Below are 19,596 nucleotides of genomic sequence, written 5' to 3' on the forward strand. Positions count from 1 at the left end.
GCCAGGCACTCGTTGGTGTGACGCGTGTCAGCCAGAGCGCGGCTCCGACGGCAATGGGGCGGTGGGTGTGACTTCAGAGGCAGAAGCTCGGTCTCAGGGCGCAAGCGCCCAGTTCTCCAGGTAGGTTAACGGAGACCCGGGGAAGGGGCGGGGCTGTGTGTCCTCTGCCCCCTTGGCCAGGTCCTCGACCGCTAGCCTTTCTGAGCCATGGAGGAAAGAGGGGCTTAGCCTCTAGACTGTTTACTCGTTCTGGACGGTACTTTGCACAACTTTATTAGGCTTCAGTTTTTACTGGTTGGCATCATTTTGATGAGGACAGAAAGGTCCATTTTGGAAGAGGTCGGAGGATATTGAGGAGGAAGTTAGTTCTGAGATTCCCATCTCCACAGGTGGGGCCAGGGGTGGGGCCAGAGGTGGGGCGAGGGGGTGGGCCAGGGGTGGGGCTAGGGGTTGGCACTGATTCTTTTTCCCCTCCAGCCCGTGTCCCTCGGCAGGATGTTCTCAACGCCTCAGTCTTCTGGGGCCATGAATTCCTTTGCTCTAAAACAAGGCGGTCCGCATTAGCCAGCTCTGCTGCAGTCATGCTTTCTAAGAAACAAGCTCCGAATGCAGTGACTCAGAACAGCAGACTTCTTTCCCCCTTGCTCACGATCTGTGGGTTTGCTGTGGCTTTGGTTGGGTTTAGGACTGCTCCATGGGTCTTTTTGTTCTGGGACCTGGGCTGAGGACATCCATAGCCTGGGACGTATGGTCATGGAGCATGGCAGGGGCTTAAAAGCCTAAGGCAACCCGCGTAGGCATAACGAGGGTCCTGTGGGATGTGGCATCCTAGGTCTCACCTGCTCGTAAATCCATTAGCCGAAGCCATTCCTGTGGCCAAGCCCAGTAAGAGCAGGGCCCGGAATGACTTTCTTCCGCGGAGTGTGGGTGGGGGCGGAGTGATTGAGTGAATGGTGATGCGTCAGCTATTTGGGGAACACAGCCGTGTCCCCAGCTGTGGAAAGCCTGACACACTCGGCTCTTCTTTCTTCTGGGGACATCTTCTTCCAGGGCGGACATTCCCAGACTGGAGCAGGCACCAGGATCCGCTGGAGGGCTTGCTGAAATGCACACGCTGGGGCCCCACTCCCCAGAGTCTCCGATTCACTGGTCCTGGTGTGGGGCCTGGGCACCCATTTTTCCCAACAAGTTCCCAGGAGCCAGCACACGGCCAGTCTGGGGCCTCACTTTGAGAACTGCTGCCGTGGTTTCTGGGTGGGGTGGGGGAAGGGAGTCTGTCGGATTTCTGTCTCTGCACTATTTCCTGACTCCCAGCAGTGCCTTCATCTCAAGCAGCCTGCAGCATCTGTGCGCCCCTCACTCCTCAGCAGAACCCTCCTTGAATCTAAGAGCTTCCTCTAGCTAGAGAGTGAGATTCTCCGGAACGCATCCCGGGCCAGACATCCAATTTCAGATACGCAGACACGTGCTGTGTTTTAGGACACCCCCCGATTGCAGATCGGTAAAACATTTCAAGCAGGGATTTTGCCTCGTGTTTCAGCCTTCAGAGTTTGGGTTTCAGTTGAGAAGTGAATGTCACTAACGGTCATGCCTGATTCACTTGACTTTTTGGAGTAAAAATAGAGCCAGGAGACTTCCCATCCCGAGGCACAAGGGGCATGCGAGCAGCTGAGTGGGAATGGGGAGAGTTGGATATTGACTAACCGGGCTTTGAGGCCTAGCCCTGTCCCTTGATCACTCTGGGACTTGTAGAAAGTCATTTTAGAGCCTCATTAAAGGCCACTCTGTTCTTCTCCATGTATGAGATGGACTCGATGCCCCTGTCCTCACTGGGCCATCATGAGGCTCAAGTGAGACTGGGAGGCTCAGTGTGGTTGCCCGCGGACGTCCCCACTCCTCTTGTCTGCAAGGGGCGGTCCCTGGGCCCGCAGGAGGCTGCAACTTCAGAGACATGTGCCAGAGTCTCTCCAGGCTTCGGGAAGACGAATTTCTTTCCTCAAGGCAGAGGGTAAAGACAGAACGTTTCCTATTAGTATTATAATACCCACTCCGTGTTTACACTTGAAGGCTTCTCGTCCCAGGAGGAGGGAAAAGTTGCTGTGGTTGTTCAAGGACCTTCCTAAATTAGTTGTTGAGTTGAGTTTGGGTGCCCCCCTCCCGTCCCTGGTATTGAAATTAATTGGTGCAGTTAACTGCTGAGTTCATACAAACTGGCCTCCTGGTACTAAGGAATTAATGACACCAATACTCCACTGAATGAGGAGGCAATGCGACTTCTGTGTGCCACCGCCACTGCTAATTTCATTTTGGAAAATTAATAAAAATGAATTGCACCACTGACATTTATAGAGTTTCCTAATAAAATGATACATTGTTTGTGTGGAGGAATCCCTATTAAATTAATTGTGGTAATCAGTTCACATATAGATGTTGGTGTAGGGAGCTGCACAGGGACCCGCCTTGTCTCGGTGGCTTGCTGATGGCTGGGGGTTATAAATATAGCCCTTGCCCAGATACTGTCCTAATTACAGAGAAGGTCCCGGGAGCCCCGCTCACCTGTTTCATAATGAGGTGTGCTACAAGGAGGTTCCCAGGGTTGGGGGCCTCAGGGGCGGTGGCGGCCCCGTGACAGGGTTGAGTGTTGAATGTTTAAACAGCCCATATTGTATTATCAGCAACTGGGACCTTCTGGAAATGGCAGTTTGAAAAATCACCCTTCAGGACGTCTCTATTTGGCACTTGCTGTGTGCTCAGCACTGTAATAATACCATTTGGGGGCCCTGGGGAGCTCCACACTCCCCACCCCACCAGGTGAATTCAGAGTCTTAGAATGAGGAGCCCCATCCCTTGGTCTAGAATGTTCTTCCAGCTCCTCCTTCTGGCCTTGATTTGGTGTCACTTTCTCGGCAAGGTCTTCCCTGAACACGCTATTTAAAACCACACCCCTTCCGTTCCGCCAGACCTCCTTTCTTCTTTTTTCTTAGGTTTCTGTGGAGCACTTGCCGCCATTGGCCTCACGATGTATTTCCTCTTTTTATTTTTATTCTTGATCTGACCTCCTCTCCCCCAAAGTGACAGTACCGCCGGTGCTGGTGTGCTCATGGGGTATCCCTAGTGCCTGGGACCGTGCTGGACATGCGGTCGGGCCTCAGTGCGTGTCTGTGGTGTGAATGAGCCTGAGACAGAAGACGTGTCTGAGTGTGTGAAGGAAGAGATCTGGGCTTTCTCTGTTCTGTTTCTGTTTTGTGTGTCCCCCAGATCTGTTAACTGACCTGGTGCTGTGCTCTTAGATCCTTTCAACTGCCCTGCCCGGCAGCGAGATGCTGAGAGGGTACGCGATCTGTCCAAGATTGCACAGCAGATGTTGGAACTGGAACTTAAGCCCACGGTTATCTTCCTGCAAAGCTCGTCATCTTAGCTTTTGTGCTGTCCCACTGTGTGGGTGTGGGGTTTGAAGGTGGTGCAATGCGGGGTTTCGCTATTCCCTGCCACCTCCCGTCGCCAAGATTTCTGAGCCACCTGGGAGAGCCAGGTGCCGGGCAAAGCTTCCCTGTGTCGGTGAGCACAGCTGAGGTGCGTCCATGAGGTGCGTTCCCATGCTGCCCTCCAGCACAGGACTTAGCCTCCCTGCGGCAGGCAGTGTGGGAAAACAGCACCCTGCCCGTAGTGCAGACTGCAGAGTGGAGCAGGGCCCAGGGAGGCGGCCTGCAGAGTTCAGCAATCCCAAGAATGCATCGCTCCTCCCCGGGAAACGTGCAGCCTTCCCTGTAAATCAGGGACATGCAAAGCTCTGGATGGAACTGGAAGCATTTCCTTCCCAGGAATCCTGTGTATACTGGTTAGAAGGAAGCTGGAAGATGCTATTAATTATCTAATTAATTAATTAGATTTATATAGATAGCACCTAACACTGAAGCACTAAAGGTCTAGTAATAGAATTTTCCTATAATGAGCGCTGAGTGCTTCTTGGTCAATGAGCAGTGAAACAGCCAAGTCTAGGGAGGGACTCCAGAAGGAGGGAGAAGGAAAGTGAGACCCAAGTTTTGAGAAGACCGATGTGACACCCGGAGACACCCCACTGTCCCTTTCTCATCTTCCTGGACCTCACTGTCCATTGTTTCTTGTGCTCCCAGTGGTGGCGGGGCGGGAGGGTGGCTACCGAGTCCTCTGTCCTCTGCTCTTTCTTACCATGTCCTCCCCCCACCCCAGGACTCTTGTCCCTGCATGGAGGTAGCGAGTGCTTCTGCCTATGTTCTGGACTGTAGCCCCTATCTGCAGTCCCCCAGGTCGCTCGTACCACCACTGTCAACCTTAGATTAGGGGAACCCCTCCTGCTGCGCTTCCCTCTCTGGGCTGGACCCCCTCCCTGCACCAGCTGCCCTACAATGCTCCTTCGTGGCACCATTGTTCCCCTCCAATGCCTTGGAGATTTCCTATGTGATAAGTCCCCCTCTGGTGTCACGTTCAAGGTCGCTGTCCTGCCTCAACCTTCTTCTTCAGTACTTCCCTTTGATTCCCACCTCAAAGCACCTGCTAGTTAGGTGGTTGCTTCCTGCTCTCTAAACACATCTCCGTGTCCCCTACTTTTTGCCTTCAAACCGAGAATGCTCCATGTCCAGCCCAGTCTGCCTGTCCCTCGAGTCTCACCTCTTTCTGGGAGGCCTCGCAGACGCACCAACCTGTAGTGGCCTCGTCGCTCTCAGCTTCTGCTGCCCACATGTGCTGTATCGCCAGCTGTGTGACGGTTCAGCTGCCATCTGTACGGCAGTCCTGCCTCCGCGGGGAGATGGGAGCCCCTGCCATTGGGTCATGCTGCCTCTTTTGTCTCTGAATGGCTAGTGCACAGGGGAACTTTGATGGGGCGCAGTGCAGGATGCAGGCTTAGGCAGAACCCGGGTGTGGGCTCAGGGCTGCAGCTGGAAAGCCAGCCCGATCCGGCCGCAGGCCTGTCCCCGTGCAGTCGGCGCTGTTTTGTGCCAGGGCCTCCGTAAGTGGCCCGTGGGGCTCACCCTTGGCCCCCTGCAGGGCGTGGAATCCCTGGCCAGCTCCTGTTACCGGGGAGGGTGCTTGAGAGACCAGAATAGAATTGCAGAAGTCACCTGGGGAGGCCGTTTTGGGGTGATTAAAGACTTCACAGAAATAAACCCTGGAGAAGTCCTGACACACGGTTCCCGCAGCCTGGCTGCAGCTCGAGGACCCTTGCTCCCTCGAGTGTCCCTGCCACAGGGGGTCAGACCCTGTGTGACTCCACTCTGTGAAGTCCTAGGGGAGTCAGACTCACAGAGACGGAGAGAAGATGGGTGGGAGCCAGGGGCTGGGGGGCGGGGATGCGGGATGAGCATTTCATGGGGACAGGAGAAAGTTCTTGGAATGGATGCTGGTGACAGCTACACCACATTGTGGATGAACTTAGTGCCGTGAATTGCACACTTGAAAGTGGTAAAAAAGGTAAATTTCACATTGCTTGTATTTGGCGATTCAAAAAAAGATTCCCATAGCAGCTTCTTTCTGTGTCTAGTTGGGCAGGGCCGGGGGTCAGGGATTGGCTGGACATGTGTTTGCGCGCGTGCGTGGAGGGGGTTCTCTTGGGGGGCGGAGTGTGAGAGAGCAGCCCTTCTCCCTACATCGTTGCAAGGACTTTGCTCTTCGTGGCCGCAAAGAAAAAATAAACTGGGTCAGCAGTCATTTCAATGTGGCGACCTTTGCATTTTGCTGAATTGGGGACCTGCTATCAAATTAACATAACGATGTGTCATGTTATATCCATTTCAGTATTTGCCTAAGATATTGAGCGAATCCTTGACCAAGTGCAAACTATCATCATTAACCAAAGAGCAAGCGGCGTGCGAGGGGGTTCGCAGCTGTGGTGTCTGCTGCCTGAGACTTCTGCGAGGCCCCATCCGCCCCGCACCCCGGGACCTTCCCGGGAGGCATCTGCCTCAGGGTCCTGTGGTTTTGAGACCTTTCCCGGTGAGGAAGGGAATTAGCCGTGACCTGAATCCTGATGGAAAAAGCGTGTGGTGTCTCGACAGTGGTGGGGAAATCCCTAGCCTCTGTGTGGAAGTGGGTCTGTCCCAGATTCCAGTTGATTATCTGGAATCACGGACTGCAGAGGAGACAAAGCTGGGGGCGCCGGCGGAGGCCGCCTCTCCGGGATCCCTGCGTGTGGGAGGGGGGCTGCCCAGGTCCCTGCGACCCTGGTTCCCCTGGGAGGTTTCTGCTGCTGTCCCCTCTGTGGGTGGGCAGGGGGGGAGCGGAGGGCTCGTCTGTGCTCAGCAGCAGCTAGGCCAGCTTTCATCGGGATGGACCTTGTGTCTGTCCTCCGGTGTCTGTCCTCTCTGGTGTCTGTCCTCCCTGGGACAGGCAGCCGCTTGCTCCTGGTCCCACTTCCGCTTCCTTCCCTAGTTTCCTTTTTGTCAAAAATATCCATGCACATAGTTTAATAAGTCAATAGGCCCTAAAGGGCTTGGAAGAAGGAGCAGCAGACCTCGGCCCCTCGGCGCAGGCCTGCGTCCCAGGAGCCGCCACTCCCACAGCTCTGAGATTTACCTCCGGTCTTCTCCGTGTGTTCCTCTGCTCTTTCTTGCTTTGTCAGGTTTGGGCGATTGTCTTTTGACTTCCTCATATGCTAAATGAGGATTCAATTCTCTCCCCCTGCCACCTGCTGCATTTTCCTTACCCCGCCGCCCCACCCCCCAAGGGCTTTGGTTGCGGAATTCTGAGATTCAGCCCCTCTGGTCTGGAGGCACAGGCTGGGTTCTCCCAGGTGCTGCCAGTCTGGGAACCAGGCAGGGAAGGGGCTTGCAATGCCACCATGAATTAGTGAGTTTCCCCAGTTTGCATCTGTTTCCTGCCTCTCCTCTGCTGTCTTCAAGTCCCGGGATTTTTTAAGGGTCTCTCTCTCCAGAGAAGAAATGTGTCTCCAATAGCGGTGGAGAAGCCAGGTGGTTGCCTGGAGGCTTGGGGTTGGTGTGGGGCCCTGGGAGGGCCTGACCTGCACAGACCTGCGACCTCGCCCTGTCTGCCACTTCATTTCCAACCTCTGCCTTCTCTGGCACCTAATTCTCGAAGTTTGCCAGTTGGCCCGGGCTCCACGGGCAAGGGGACTTGCTGTGCTCGGTGTCCCCTGTGGGGCACGTGGCCTTGGGCTGTTTCTGCTCGGCTGGAATGTGTTGACATCTCTGTCCCAGTCCCAGCTCAGCTCCTGTTGCCCTGTCCTTGCGGGTCTGCACCTGTTTTCCTTCTCTGTGGCTGGCTGCGCGGGAGCCCGCCCCGCTTCTGCGGCTCATGCGCGCACTCAGTCTTCCTTGCTGTTTCACTCACGGTATTTTTCTCTCTCTTTTCGGGGAGAAGAGCCTCGTAATGTTGTTTTGAGGTTTGTACATGCGCAACGCACTCAGGGCCCAGGGAATCCCATTGCTGCGAGGCACACACCCCTCGTGTGCAAGGCTGCAGCCAGAGGCGTGTGGACACCACACCCCCAACACGTGCCTCCCCTGCTTCACTGTACTGCCCTTGGTTTAGAGCCTTTCCTGGTGTCAGCACAAGGGGTGTGGCATGACCTCTCGCTGGGAAGAATTTTAGGGGTTTGGGGGCTGCTGGGGGCCGTGTGGTATGCCACGCTGGTCATCTGACCATGTGCCTCAAAGCATTCTAGCTCTATGTGGCTATGAGCATGTCTTCCTTGGGTTCTGCAGGCGGGGTGCTCTCATCAGGGCCCCCGTGGTGCAAGGTGCGGTGCTGGGGCACCCATGGAGACTGCTGGCCCGGGGGCTCCTGCCAGCGTGTCTGTGCAGGATAACCTGGCAGTGAGGACTGTTGCAAGCGAGACAGTGCTGGCCCTGGGCACACACTTGCCGACGGCACTTACGGTCCTTATCAGTGCCCGCCCCCCGCGGTCGGTTTTGTTTCTGCTCCTGCCCGTTCGTTCTTCCTGTCTTCAGTCCCTCCTGCACGCGGAAAATTAGGATTGTCTGGTGTTTCCTTAACGGCCCGGGCTGTTGTCTGTGGTGTTTCCTGCAGATCAATTCTGATCTAATAAATTGTTGCTGGCTGCGGGAAAGGGAGCCGCCCCCGAGCCTAGCGGCTTTGCCGGGTGGGAAGGCGCGTTCTGGGGAGAGACCATTCTTTGCAAATCATGGTCTTCTGTGTAAGGAGTAATTCCCAAATTAGCTGGGTACTCTGGGCGGGAGGTTCTCCCACTGTTCTCAGTCTGGTTAGGAGCTGTGACTGTCTTTGCTGTTCTTAGAGCCCCCACAGTCCTTTATGCTGGAGCTTTAAAAAAAAATGGAGAATAACCAAAAACAAAGGAAGGAGACCTTTTGTGGTTCTCCAGCTCTCCTGCATATCCCACTTGCCACGTGCACTGTTGGTTTGTGTGGTGTGTGTATGTTTAGGTATCCACACACGCACACACATCTGTGGTACACACACGCACACCTGTAGACACACACAGACACAGGTGCATCTGTGTACATATTTAATACATGCGCGGACATACGTATGCACAGATGGGTGTAGGCATGTGCATGTGCGGACACATGTTTAACACACGCACACCTACAGAAACACACAGTCTTGGGCACATATACACATGTATAGGACATACATAAATGCACAACTCCCATGCACACACCTGTACACACACGTATACTCACAGACCTCTAGTCCCTGTTCTCTTTTGTACGAGCAATATTTCTGGGAAAATTTTCCTTCTTTTCTTTTACCAATTTAATAAGATGGGATGAAATACAATTTCTCCTAAAAGAAGAGATAAATTCTTCTGTAGTGGCTGCCCTGACCTCGCTGAGCGGGGAACTCACTGTGGATTGAGCTGCTTCGTTGGAGGAGCCTCTGGCGGCAGGGGGGACCCAGGCCCAGGGGGAGGGCAGCTGCGAGAATCGGGGAGCGGGTCCTGGCTCAGCCAAACGGTGCGACCCTCACCGAGGTGGCTTCTGGGCAGCTGCGTTGCTCTTTCCATCGCAGCCCCGACGAGGTCGGTGGGAATGTGGGGGCGCGTGTTGGTGGGGGCTCATGAGGCACAGGACTGATTTGCCTCTGTGGCATGGGATCTGTGGGTCAAGGGGCAGGGGGTGGCCAGGCCGCGGTGCCGGGGAAGCCAGACCCCTGCCAGGGTTCAGGGGAAAGCCGTGGAGAAAGGCCGTGAAATCAGGGCAAGAAGGAGACTGTGTGCGGCGGCATAGGAGAGGAAAGAGACGGATGCACACGCGCATCTGTCCAGGAGCACAGCCTGGGCTGTGGAACGCGCCGTTTCCATGCAGCTTCCCTCATGCACACCCGTGGCTCTTCTGCTGCCACTGTCACAGCCTCCCAGGAGTTAATCCCGTCCACCAACTTTGGGGGATGCTGTCCCCGCTCCTCCCATCTGGGGCTTGAAGGGGCTCTGCTGGGGGAGACAACGGGGTTACGCACGAGCCCTTTTATTCCGAGCCGCACAACACCGTGTTGTCCCTCATGTCATTGCTGGTTTGCTCTGTTCTCCTGTTCCTTCAGGGAAGGGCTCTGATGGCCCAGGCACAGGGGCTGGCCTGTGGGGATGTGGGGGTGAGTCAGGGTGAAACAAGGGCGGTTTGGAGGAATGCTAGGAGCGACAAGCGCGGGGTGGGGGGGGTGCTGCCCTTCCAGAGCGGGGAGGGAGGGATGGGTGGGCTGCTTTCCTGAAAGGCCAGACTGGGCGGGCAGAGACCGACAGATGAGGGGCTGAGTGTGTGAGTGCGTGCATGTGTATACGTGTGTGTCTGTGTGCGTGTGTGCAAGCACGTGAGTGTGCAAACAGGTACGTGTGAGCATCTGTGTGCCTGTGTGCAAGCGTGTGTGAGTGTGCGTGTGTTGGGGGCGTGGCGTGAGGGGCGTGTGGGGCTGGATGAAGTCCTGCCGGGGGGCGGTGAGGGCGGGAAGCGCGGGCGGAGGGCGGTGCTGGAGGGGCGGTGCGGCTGAGGGCAGGGAGGGCCGCACACCAGGGGAAGATCTGGGGATAAGGGCAGACCCATGGGGACACCTGGGGGAGGGTTTGAGCAGGGCAGGCGCACGAGCCCGGCGATTAACAGCCCCATCCCGGCTGCCCCGGAAGCGGAGCACGCACTGCGAGGACAAGGACGGAGGTGCTGGGAAACCCGGAGCTCTCCCTCGCCTCTGCAGGTATCCGCGCTAGTGACAGAAAGACTGTCCCTTTGAACCTGCTGCGTCCCGTTAGCTGCTGTCCTCTCCGGGGACAAGGTATGATCTGGCGTGGAGAGTTGAGAGAGTTGGAAGAACTCTCAGCCACCCTGGCTGACGGGGGGCTCAGCAGCTCCGAGCCCAAAGCTTCGCTTCCCTTAGGATGTCAGTAGTCCCTCCTCGGCTGCCGCCACCCCCATGGGTACCTCCGTCCCTTGTGTTCTGCCTCCTCTCAGCCTCCTCGCTCCTCTTCGCACTGGGGGCCCGACCCAGGCTCCAGGGGTGGCCGTGGTCCCTGGGTGCCTTGCTGGGCGCGATAGCCTCACACCATGGGCCCATCTACGCGGTGGAAAAATATTGACAACAGTGTGATAGTGACGGATGACAGAGGGGACGCACGGGAGAAATATTCCCTTGAAACAATGGCTAAACTTTGAGTTCTTTTTTGGCCGTGGTACAGAATTCCAAGCTGAGAAGAAAATCCATCCCTTTACGAGTAAGTGGTTCTCGCTTCCTGTAGAAACTTCCAACCTTAACTCCTGTGTCCCGTTAGCTTATGTCTGGAGTGACCCATGGTCCGCCATTTCTCCAGCGCCAGAGGGCTGCAAGGATACGTCAGAGTTTTGCAGTTTGTTAATTTTGCATTAAATAATTAATAGTAGAGTTAATTGATGAATTATTCAATTTTCAGGTAAAATGGGATGATAAATATTCATAACTTGTTTTATTAAGGGAATTTCCATTTCATATGCCATTAAATCTAGATTAACGAAGGCTGATTTCAAATGAAGATTGAAAACAATTGTGCTTTGGAATTAATTTACTAAGTTAAGGTCATTGCTTAGTCAGTTCCCCCCCCCCCCCCCCCCCCACCAGAAAGTTAAGGCTTCATCACCTGGATAAGTGTCTGAATTCACAGAAGTAACATTGCCATTAGTTTAGGAACATTCCATGAGTCCACTGGGGATTTCCCCCGCGGCGCTCCCAGTTTCTGGTGGGCACGGATGGGAGCACGGGGAAGTAGGGGTGCACAGAGGGCAGATCTGGGGTCCCTTCCAGCCAGCATCTGGCTGTTGCTTTGAGCTGTTTGTTACTTGTTCACCAACTACAACCTAATTTAATATTAACCCAAACCTGACGTGTTGAGGGTGTACATTCTGGTAAAAGAGTGGTCCATGCAAACATCTCGAAGTCAGTTTTAAAATACCTGGCCTTTCCCCTGGAGTTCTAGGAGGTATGTGCTGTGACTTCCCGTCCAGCAATGGCCTCAGCCACCGGGTATCTATAGCTTCAGTTTTTGTGTTTTCCAGCTTCAGTTTTTGTGTTTTCCAGCTATCTGATTCCTTTGAGGCCTGGTTTATGTTAATTCATGAAACTGCTATAAAGCCCCGACCCACAGACCAGCACTGAACGTTCCTCAGGACCTCACAGACTGTACCTTGCAAAGCTGCTCCGTCCAGCTTGGGATCTCAAGATTCATAATAGCCCTACAAAGTGGGGAGTGCCTGTAGCATACTGAGGCAGGGGGGTGAGGTGGGGGGAGACAAAAAGACAGAGGTAAAGGGAAGGGGGGAAGCGAGGGGAGAGAGAGAACAGGAGTCCTTCCCTCTCCTGCCTATCCACTTCCCTCTGCTCAAGGCCAAGGCAACTGAGTCTTACTGATGGTGTAACCCGCCCAAGGTCGCTCAGCTTAATTAGACACGGACGTTGAGACCATAGGCCAGGTCCTTTTGACTCATTTTGGAGTGCTTTTTTCAACTTCAGCATCTTAGGGCTTTAAAATAATTTCTTAACCACCCCGAGTAGTGGGGCACTTGGGAGTAGTTATAGCCCGATGGAGCGGTTCTCTGCATCACCAAGGGTTCATTATAATTTTCCAGCAAAACTTGTTTGCTCTGGAGAAGTCAATCCTACAGTAAGCCTTCATTTCAGAAGACAGCATTTGCTGTTACATCTCATGAACGTGCTCCCCTAAAATTATCCCTAATTGGCTTGGAAAGTAGCTTCCAACAGGCAGATGGCTTAATATCTCGACTTCCCGGTTGTGACTCAGGCAGGCTCCAGGGTTCTCTCTGGTTTGGGCTGGTGATCTTGTTAACTTGGAGGGCGAGATCCTATTGCCGACAGGCAGCTGAAGAGCTGCCTCCGGGGGCTGGTGTGGAGACCGCCAGGGGCAGCCTGTCTCAGCGGGGACGCTGGATGGCAGGTGGGGCAAGGACAGGGGGATGTTGAAAGGCAATTCTATAATCTCTAGCATTCACCAACAAGCCTTTATTGAGTGCCTGCTGTGTGCATAGGTTTGTACCAGGCACTCTGTGGTTACAAAGGCAGTAGAAAACATGGCCCCTAATCCAATTGGAGAGACAGGTCATGCATATTCGAGATAACTGGAGAGTAATTCCCAGACAGCACACACAGGAGAACCTGGCCTACGTGTGTGTGCACACACGCATGCGCTCACACACACACGGAGCTATAGGAGGAAAGGAAAACGGGGCCAAGATCAATTGGATTCAATTGATTTCATTGGGAAAAACAGCACAGCAACATTTGTAGGGGTGAATTTCAATCAGAAAACCCTGAACTTTGGTTGGGGGGAGGGGATCATGTGCCCTGATGGGGGACAGGAGGGCGACACTTGGTCTTTTCTCATCCTGAAACCACGGATACAGCAAATTAATTGGTGGCTTTGGCATAAGTGATTAGAAGGCTCTAGAGGCCATGGGCTGCACTAGGATGGAATGAAGGCCCAGAAAGAAAAGCTTCGCGGAGGGGAGGGCTGCCGCTGGGATGTCTTCATTTGTGTTCAGTCTGCGAGGAGCCTGGCAGAGGCTGAATAAGGAGCCAGAGCTGTTCTCCATGCTGAAGAGCTGTCCTGGAGGACACAACCACGGCCCCCTTTTATCGAGTGTCTAGGTAGGTGCAGGGAGGTTGGACGGACTTCCCAAGCTGGGATTCACAGCAGCTGTCTGACTCGAAATCCTCTGTCATTCCTCTGCCCTTGTGTACCTTACAGGATCGTGAGTGGGGCCATTTGCAAGGTCACCCCGGTCAGCCACTGAGATCATGTCCACCTCTTCCCGGACTGGAGAGCAGTGCTTGTCTACCGGGGAGAGTTTGGACATCCCCAGGAGACTTCTGACAATACCTGGAGACATAAATATGTTACATATTGGTGATCACGGTGGGAGTAGACAGGCTACTGGCATCTACTGGTAGAGGGCACTGATGCTGGTAAGCATCCTACAGTGTCCTGCAGTGCACAGGACAGCTCCCCCCTCAAGGAATTATCTAACCCTACATGTCGGTAGCACTGAGGTGGACAAACCCTGGTGTCAATGAAGAGAATTCTGTGCTGAAGTGCCAGGTGGTTATGAGCCAGACCGGATTTGAATCCCAGTTTGGCCACTTATTAGCAGGAAGTTAACTACTCCCCTGTGCCTCAGTTTCCTCATCTGTATAATGGGAATTACAACAGTGCCTGTTGTGAGGAGTAAACGAGGAAATGCTGAACCCTCGTGGGACATGGTGTTGGTGTGTTCACTATGATGATCTTGCCAGGAATCCATCCAGAAGACAGTCCCATATGGCCCTGGGTTCTGTATGCATACAGACTGATTGTTCTTTGCTTCTGTTTTTGTGGTTGCACGGAATGATGGTCTGAAGACCCATGTCAATGTCAACTACCAGCAGTGCTCTTTGGGAAAAACCAGTTTCTGAGAGGAGAGGTATTAGTGGAGTTCATGTCACAGCAGTCAGCAGAGAAGGGCATTTTAGATGGAAGGCGGTTACGTAGGAGGCCGAACTCAGAGCCCAAATTCATTGATTATCCACATAAAAGATATTTATTGATTACTAAGTTATCTATTGCTGTGTAACAACTCGCTCAGAACTCGGTGGCTTAAAATAACAAATACCATTTCTGTGGGTCAGGAAGGCAGGACAGCTAAGCTGGACGCCTCTGCCCCTTGGTATCTCATGGTGACAGCCAGGGCGTCAGCTGGGACTGCAGACTCATCTGAAGACTCGAGTGGGGCAGGACCCACTTCCAAGCTCACGCATATGGTAGTTGGAAGATTCAGTCTTTCTTCGGCTTTGGGCCAGGAGCTCAGTTTTTCACCGGCCTTTAGCCAAGGTCACCCCGGTTCCTTGCTACATGGGTCTCTCCAAAATGCAGCTTGCTTCCACCATCAGAGTAGGTTAGCAAGGCAGTATGGGAGGATGAGCAAGACCAAAGCCAGAGTCTTTTTGGAATCCGATCTCATAAATGACATCCTGTCACTTTTGCTGGACTCTGTTTCTTAGAAGAGAGTCACTAGGCCTCTCACTTCACAGTGGGGGAGGGCATCACCAAGGGCAAGGATTCCAGGAGGCAAGGATCACCAGGGACGAACTGAGATGCTGCCCACCACAATCATGTCTCACACGGAGACTGATAAGAAAGGCATAGTGTGACTGGGGAGCTAATCATGGCGTGGACACTCACGTGTGACCTTGGACAGAGTGCTTTTGCCTCTCGGACTCAGTTTCCTTCTCCTTAAGATGCCTGAGTTGGGTTCAGAGATGGCATGTATGTGTGACCCACCAAGGCCCAGGTCAGGCATCACTAATCATGACCCCCTTTTCTTGAGAGCTGGATTCAGCCTCAGAAGCCTTCTTAACACAGCTCTGTTTCAGAGGGCCACTACTAGTTGCGTTGACATCCATTTGCCATCGCTGAGTTGCCAATAAGAGGACACCCCGTGGGATGGCATGGCATGCCACTGATCGAGATGTTGCAGGATTTTGAATAGCGCAGGTGGACTGTCCTCCTGTTGGCCAAGTGAGAAAGCTTAGTGTTTGGGGACATCGGGTGGCCCGTCTGCTGCCCAGTCCTCCCCTCTCATGCAACACCCGGACTCCAGGTGAGGGGATGCAGGGGGCACACAGGCTGGGGAGGTCTCATGTCTGAAACCCAGTGTGGGGCTGGCCTGACCTGGCCTTTTCGCTGGTGTGGTGGGCTTCTCCCTGGTTCCTCATGGGGGCAGATCTGGCCTTGGTGACTCTCCAGCCTGTGGCAGCCTGGAAAGGGAGCACAGGTCATTCTGCAAATGAGCCCCAGGCGGCCCGAGGTGTTTCTGCATTCAATTTATCTGACTTTCAAGTGACTCATTCTGTTCCTTCCTGGAACATGCTCCTGGGCTCTAGGTGTTGGCTTAATTTGCTTCTGAGATCTTGCCGTCACCCCTTCGTCGCTTCCGGTAGCTGCTGGGGCATTCTGTTAACGAGGAGCAGAGCACATTTTCTGGGCCATGCAACCCTTCATCCCAGCCCATTAGAATTTCTTCTGCCCCCTCCTTATTTTAAAGTTTCTTTTCCTGAAGGGCTGGAAAGTCCAGAGGCAGTTTAATAGACATCGATTTGCAATGATTTTTAGGCACTGTGCTTCAGGAGGGCTGAGAAGCCAATAATTAATCCTTCCAGCAGCTCATCCCTTTTGTTTTACGATGACCTAATAGCTGCATTGCTTGAGCAGGCCGGGCCGGCCTGACCCAGTTCGGCTCCGTGCCTTCTGCTTCATTCAAATAAGCCCGCTATGAATTATTCAGCCCCGCTGCAGGGGCACGTGGGGCCTCTTGTTGTAATATTTAATCAGCAACCTGGAGGCCAGCGCTGTTTTTTACCGACAGCGACTGCTCACTTGGGGCACATGGATGGTATTCTTAGAAGGGTGGGGTTCCTGCCTCTTCAAGGCGGCTGGTTTGTCCTCTGATCCCAGAGGGATAGTGCTGATCCTTGGGTCTCTATGTGCTACCTGTGGGGTGGTCATCCTCCTGCACCAGCAGGAAGTGAGTGACTCTGGGCCCCTCCCATCAGGGACTCTTGGGTGACCGCTGTGCCCACGCACGTCCCTCCCATAGTCAGGTCCTCTCACCTCCAGAACCAATCACCACGAACTTGTGGCCTGAAATGGCACGTTCATCATCTTCCAGTTCTGTCGGTCGGATGTGCAAACACGGTCTCATGGGCTGAAAGCAAGATGTCTGCCGGGCTACGCTCCTTCTGGGGGCCTGAGGCGGGGGGTCTGTTTCCCTGGTTCCCCCCACCCCCATGTCTCTGCTTGCTGCCCCTTCCTCTGTCTCAAGGGCCATCCTTGGGGAAGTGCACTGACCCTGTCTCTGGGGGACCTCTTTGCCTCCCTCTTCCACGCTGAAGGATCCTTATGATGACGTAGGGTCCACCCGGATAATCCGGTCTGTTGTCCCTGTGTCAAAGTCAGTGAACCAGCAGCTTGAGTTCTGTCTGCAACCTCCAGTGCCCCTTGCCGTCACGGGTTCCAGGGGTGAGGATATGGGCATCTTTGAGGAGCTCTGTCCTGCCTCTACATCCACATTGACCTGGCTCCGCTCTTCCTGGCTTTCTGGAAATTTCTATCAAGAAGCTCTCCTGAGCAGGCCGGCTAGTGCGATTTTAAGAGGGGGGGCTTGGGAGACAGACAGAGCCGGATCCTTTTTAATGTTGCCGTCTGTGAGCTGGAGAGCGGTGTTGGACGTGCAACGGCTGATGACCTGAGGGCAAGATGCTTCATCTCTCTGAGCCCAGTCATCTGTCCTGTGAAATGGGCTTATTGATGCGGACCCCTCTCCGGGGTCATTGCACAAGGGCGGACGGGATCATGTGTGGAAAGGCCGTCGGAGACGGGGGGCCGTTACCATGACGGTCGCAGCGGTCTGTTTCATTCTCCGTGTGTGGGCGTCTCTCTGCTGGGAGGTTGGCATCTCCTGTCAGCGCACAACCCAGACCCTGCGTGGGGGTGTCTGTGGGACTGGGGGCTGGTGTGTGCGCTGCAGGCCTGCCCTCCAGAGCTGCGGGTTGCCACCTCCCTTTGTCCGTCTTGCACGTCTGGCTCCATCCAGACCTTCTCTTACCTGGAGAATATGGGGCCGTGTGTCCATCAGAGCACAGGCGGACTGGCCTTTCTTTTCGTCTCTCTCGAGACACCTGTCGATAATCTTCGCAGTTTAGCTCTCTCCCAGCCCGCAGAGGGTTTGGCTGTGCCCTCTCCTGCGTTCCTCAGCTAACCGGCCGAGGCAGACGTTCCTGTCCCTCTTCAGACGGGGTTGCGGGGTGGGTCAGTGGCAGAGCTGAGCACCAAGCCGAATCTTCTGGTCCAGACGGAGTCTTCTTTCCTCCAGCTCTAGCTCCTTCTCTCCTCAGATGCCCAGCAGGTGTTGGCTGCTCTTGATAAGCTTTGGGGCCCCCACCCCCCCTATTTCTGTCTCTCTTTGTGGCAGCACATTCCAGGGGCCAACAGTTTCCTGTCCGCTCTTGCTCTTGAGTGATGGACGGCAGGGCTGCAGTCCCGCGGAGCTGAGCTGTCCCTGGCGGCCCTGTTCCCCAGGGAGTGCCGCTGCTCTGGTTCCAGGCCGCTGCTCTCACGGGGGGTGGGGATGTGCTGCTTAACCCCACGGGGACTTCATTTACTCCTTTCCCTTTCCAGGACTCCCCTCCTTGCATGGGGTGGGGGTGGGGGTAGGGATTCGGGGTGGGCTTGCTTTGCTGTCCTCGCCCTTCTGCCTCTGCCCATCAGTGGAGCCTTCCCCCCGGCAGACTCATGGCCCCTTTTTGGACATGCTTGTCCCGTCCCTCCTGCCTTGCCCACTGGACCCCCACTTCACCCCAGGAAGGTGTAGCATCAGCAAGAGAAGCAGCGACTTTCTGAAATGCAGTGTGTGCAAATAAATTATTCAGTGAAACTCAGTCTAACTTTATTAAGGCCGGAACCATCCTTCTCTGTCAGAAGCCACAGAGGGGGGCAGGAGGCACAGGAGGCTGGGGGACTCGATGGCTTCTGGGGCCGGGGGATTGCAGGGGCCGTGGGCTGCACACCAGCACCTGGGCTCTGCCTGGGTTTCCCATGTGTGCCCCGGGCCTCGTGCTCAAGTGTGTCCCTGTGGCCCATTTCGCTGGACGGGGCTGCCTGGAAGAGAGAGGAGACAGTCTTTGCTCCTTCTGGAAGAGTGGTCCTGACCTGACTACTTTGATCTGGAGAAGAGGTTTTGGGGGCAGGAATGGCTTCAGAGCACCGGGAGGACGGTGGGAGGATGGAGGGCTGTGGGCCAACCTCCTGCGCATGTGTGTTCATGGTGTCTCCCCTCATAATAAAGTTAAAGCGTCCGTGGCATTTTAGATGCTTTTCAGATTAATTTATATTCTAACATGGTAATGAGAAAGCAGCTTTTGTCCAAGAGGTGAGATATGCAAAAATAACCTTTAAGTTTCTCATAATTAACCTTTAATGATATCCTCTCGCTGTAGCAATATATTTTATGCTTCAAAAATATAATAGAAAGAAGTGAGTGCTTCTTGCATCCAAATGCCTGGAGAAAGGAAGTCATGTCGATGTAGGAGTTTCTACCTCTCTGTACTCTCAGTTGGACTCTCTGGGAGGGTAAGACGGTGATATAACCACAGGCGCCCTTGGCCTTGTGGCTAGATGGGCCTTCCTCTGGCTCAGTCCAGAACTGTTTCTAGTTCTTCACGGCTCATTCTTGCTGCTTAAAGCCTCTGTCACCAGGGCCATAAACAATTGACATACCTAGTGTGAGGACTTCCCTCTGTGAGCATTCCCCTTGACCTTGGCAGTATTTGACCCCATGGACTGACCGACCTTCTGTCAGAGTCCTCTCTTGTTAATTCCAAGGAGAACGTGCCACATGCCAAGTGTGGTGAATCAGGCTCTTATCGACCCTCAGATCTCCGATATGGTGGGGCCTGCGCATCCCCAGACCACAGTGGCAGAGCCACAGGAGGGTGTGGTGATGAAGGTGAGAGGGAGGGCAGGGGCGGGGGCGGAGAGCTGGAGAGGGTTAGCCATCAGGGAAGGCTTCTCTGCTCTTCTCAGTTGCCCTCTGTGTCAGTCAGGCCTCTCCAGAGACACAGAAGCAATAGGGCGCGCGTGTGTGTGTGTGTGTGTGTGTGTGTAGAGATTCATTATAAGGAGTTGGCTCATGTGACTGTGGAGGGCAACGGCTTCCGAGACCTCTGCTGGGCAAGCTGGAGACCTAGGAGAACGGACTAGCAGGCCCAAGACCCAGGAAGAATCGGTGTTTCAGTTCCAGACTGAACACAGGAAAAAAACCAATGTCCCAGGTCAAGGCAGTCAGGCAGGTGGAGTTTTCCCGTACTTGCTGGAGGCTCAGCCTTTTTGTTCTTTTCGGGCCTTCAACAGATCAGATGAGGCCAATCCACATGAGGGACAGCAACGTGCTTTCCTTAGTCTCCTGTTTGAAATGTTAATCTCACCCCAAAACATCCTCACAGACACACTCAAGATAACGTTTGACCAACTATCTGTGACGGCGGTGGCCCTGGCAAGCTGGCACGTGAAGTCAACCATGGTGGCTCCTGCTCTGGAGTTCCCTTGCCCTGTCATGTTTG

The 19,596-nt window shown here is 54.3% G+C and overlaps 1 protein-coding gene across 6 annotated transcripts in view; it reads left to right on the forward strand.

Moving 5' to 3' along the window:
- Positions 1 to 19,596, forward strand: part of CAMTA1 (calmodulin binding transcription activator 1) — an 812,384-nt gene that overhangs the window by 278,639 nt on the left and 514,149 nt on the right. The window lies entirely within an intron of this gene.

Source organism: Lontra canadensis, unplaced genomic scaffold (genome assembly GCF_010015895.1).
Source record: "Lontra canadensis isolate GAN:19392208 unplaced genomic scaffold, GSC_riverotter_1.0 scaffold25, whole genome shotgun sequence".
NCBI lineage: Eukaryota > Metazoa > Chordata > Mammalia > Carnivora > Mustelidae > Lontra > Lontra canadensis.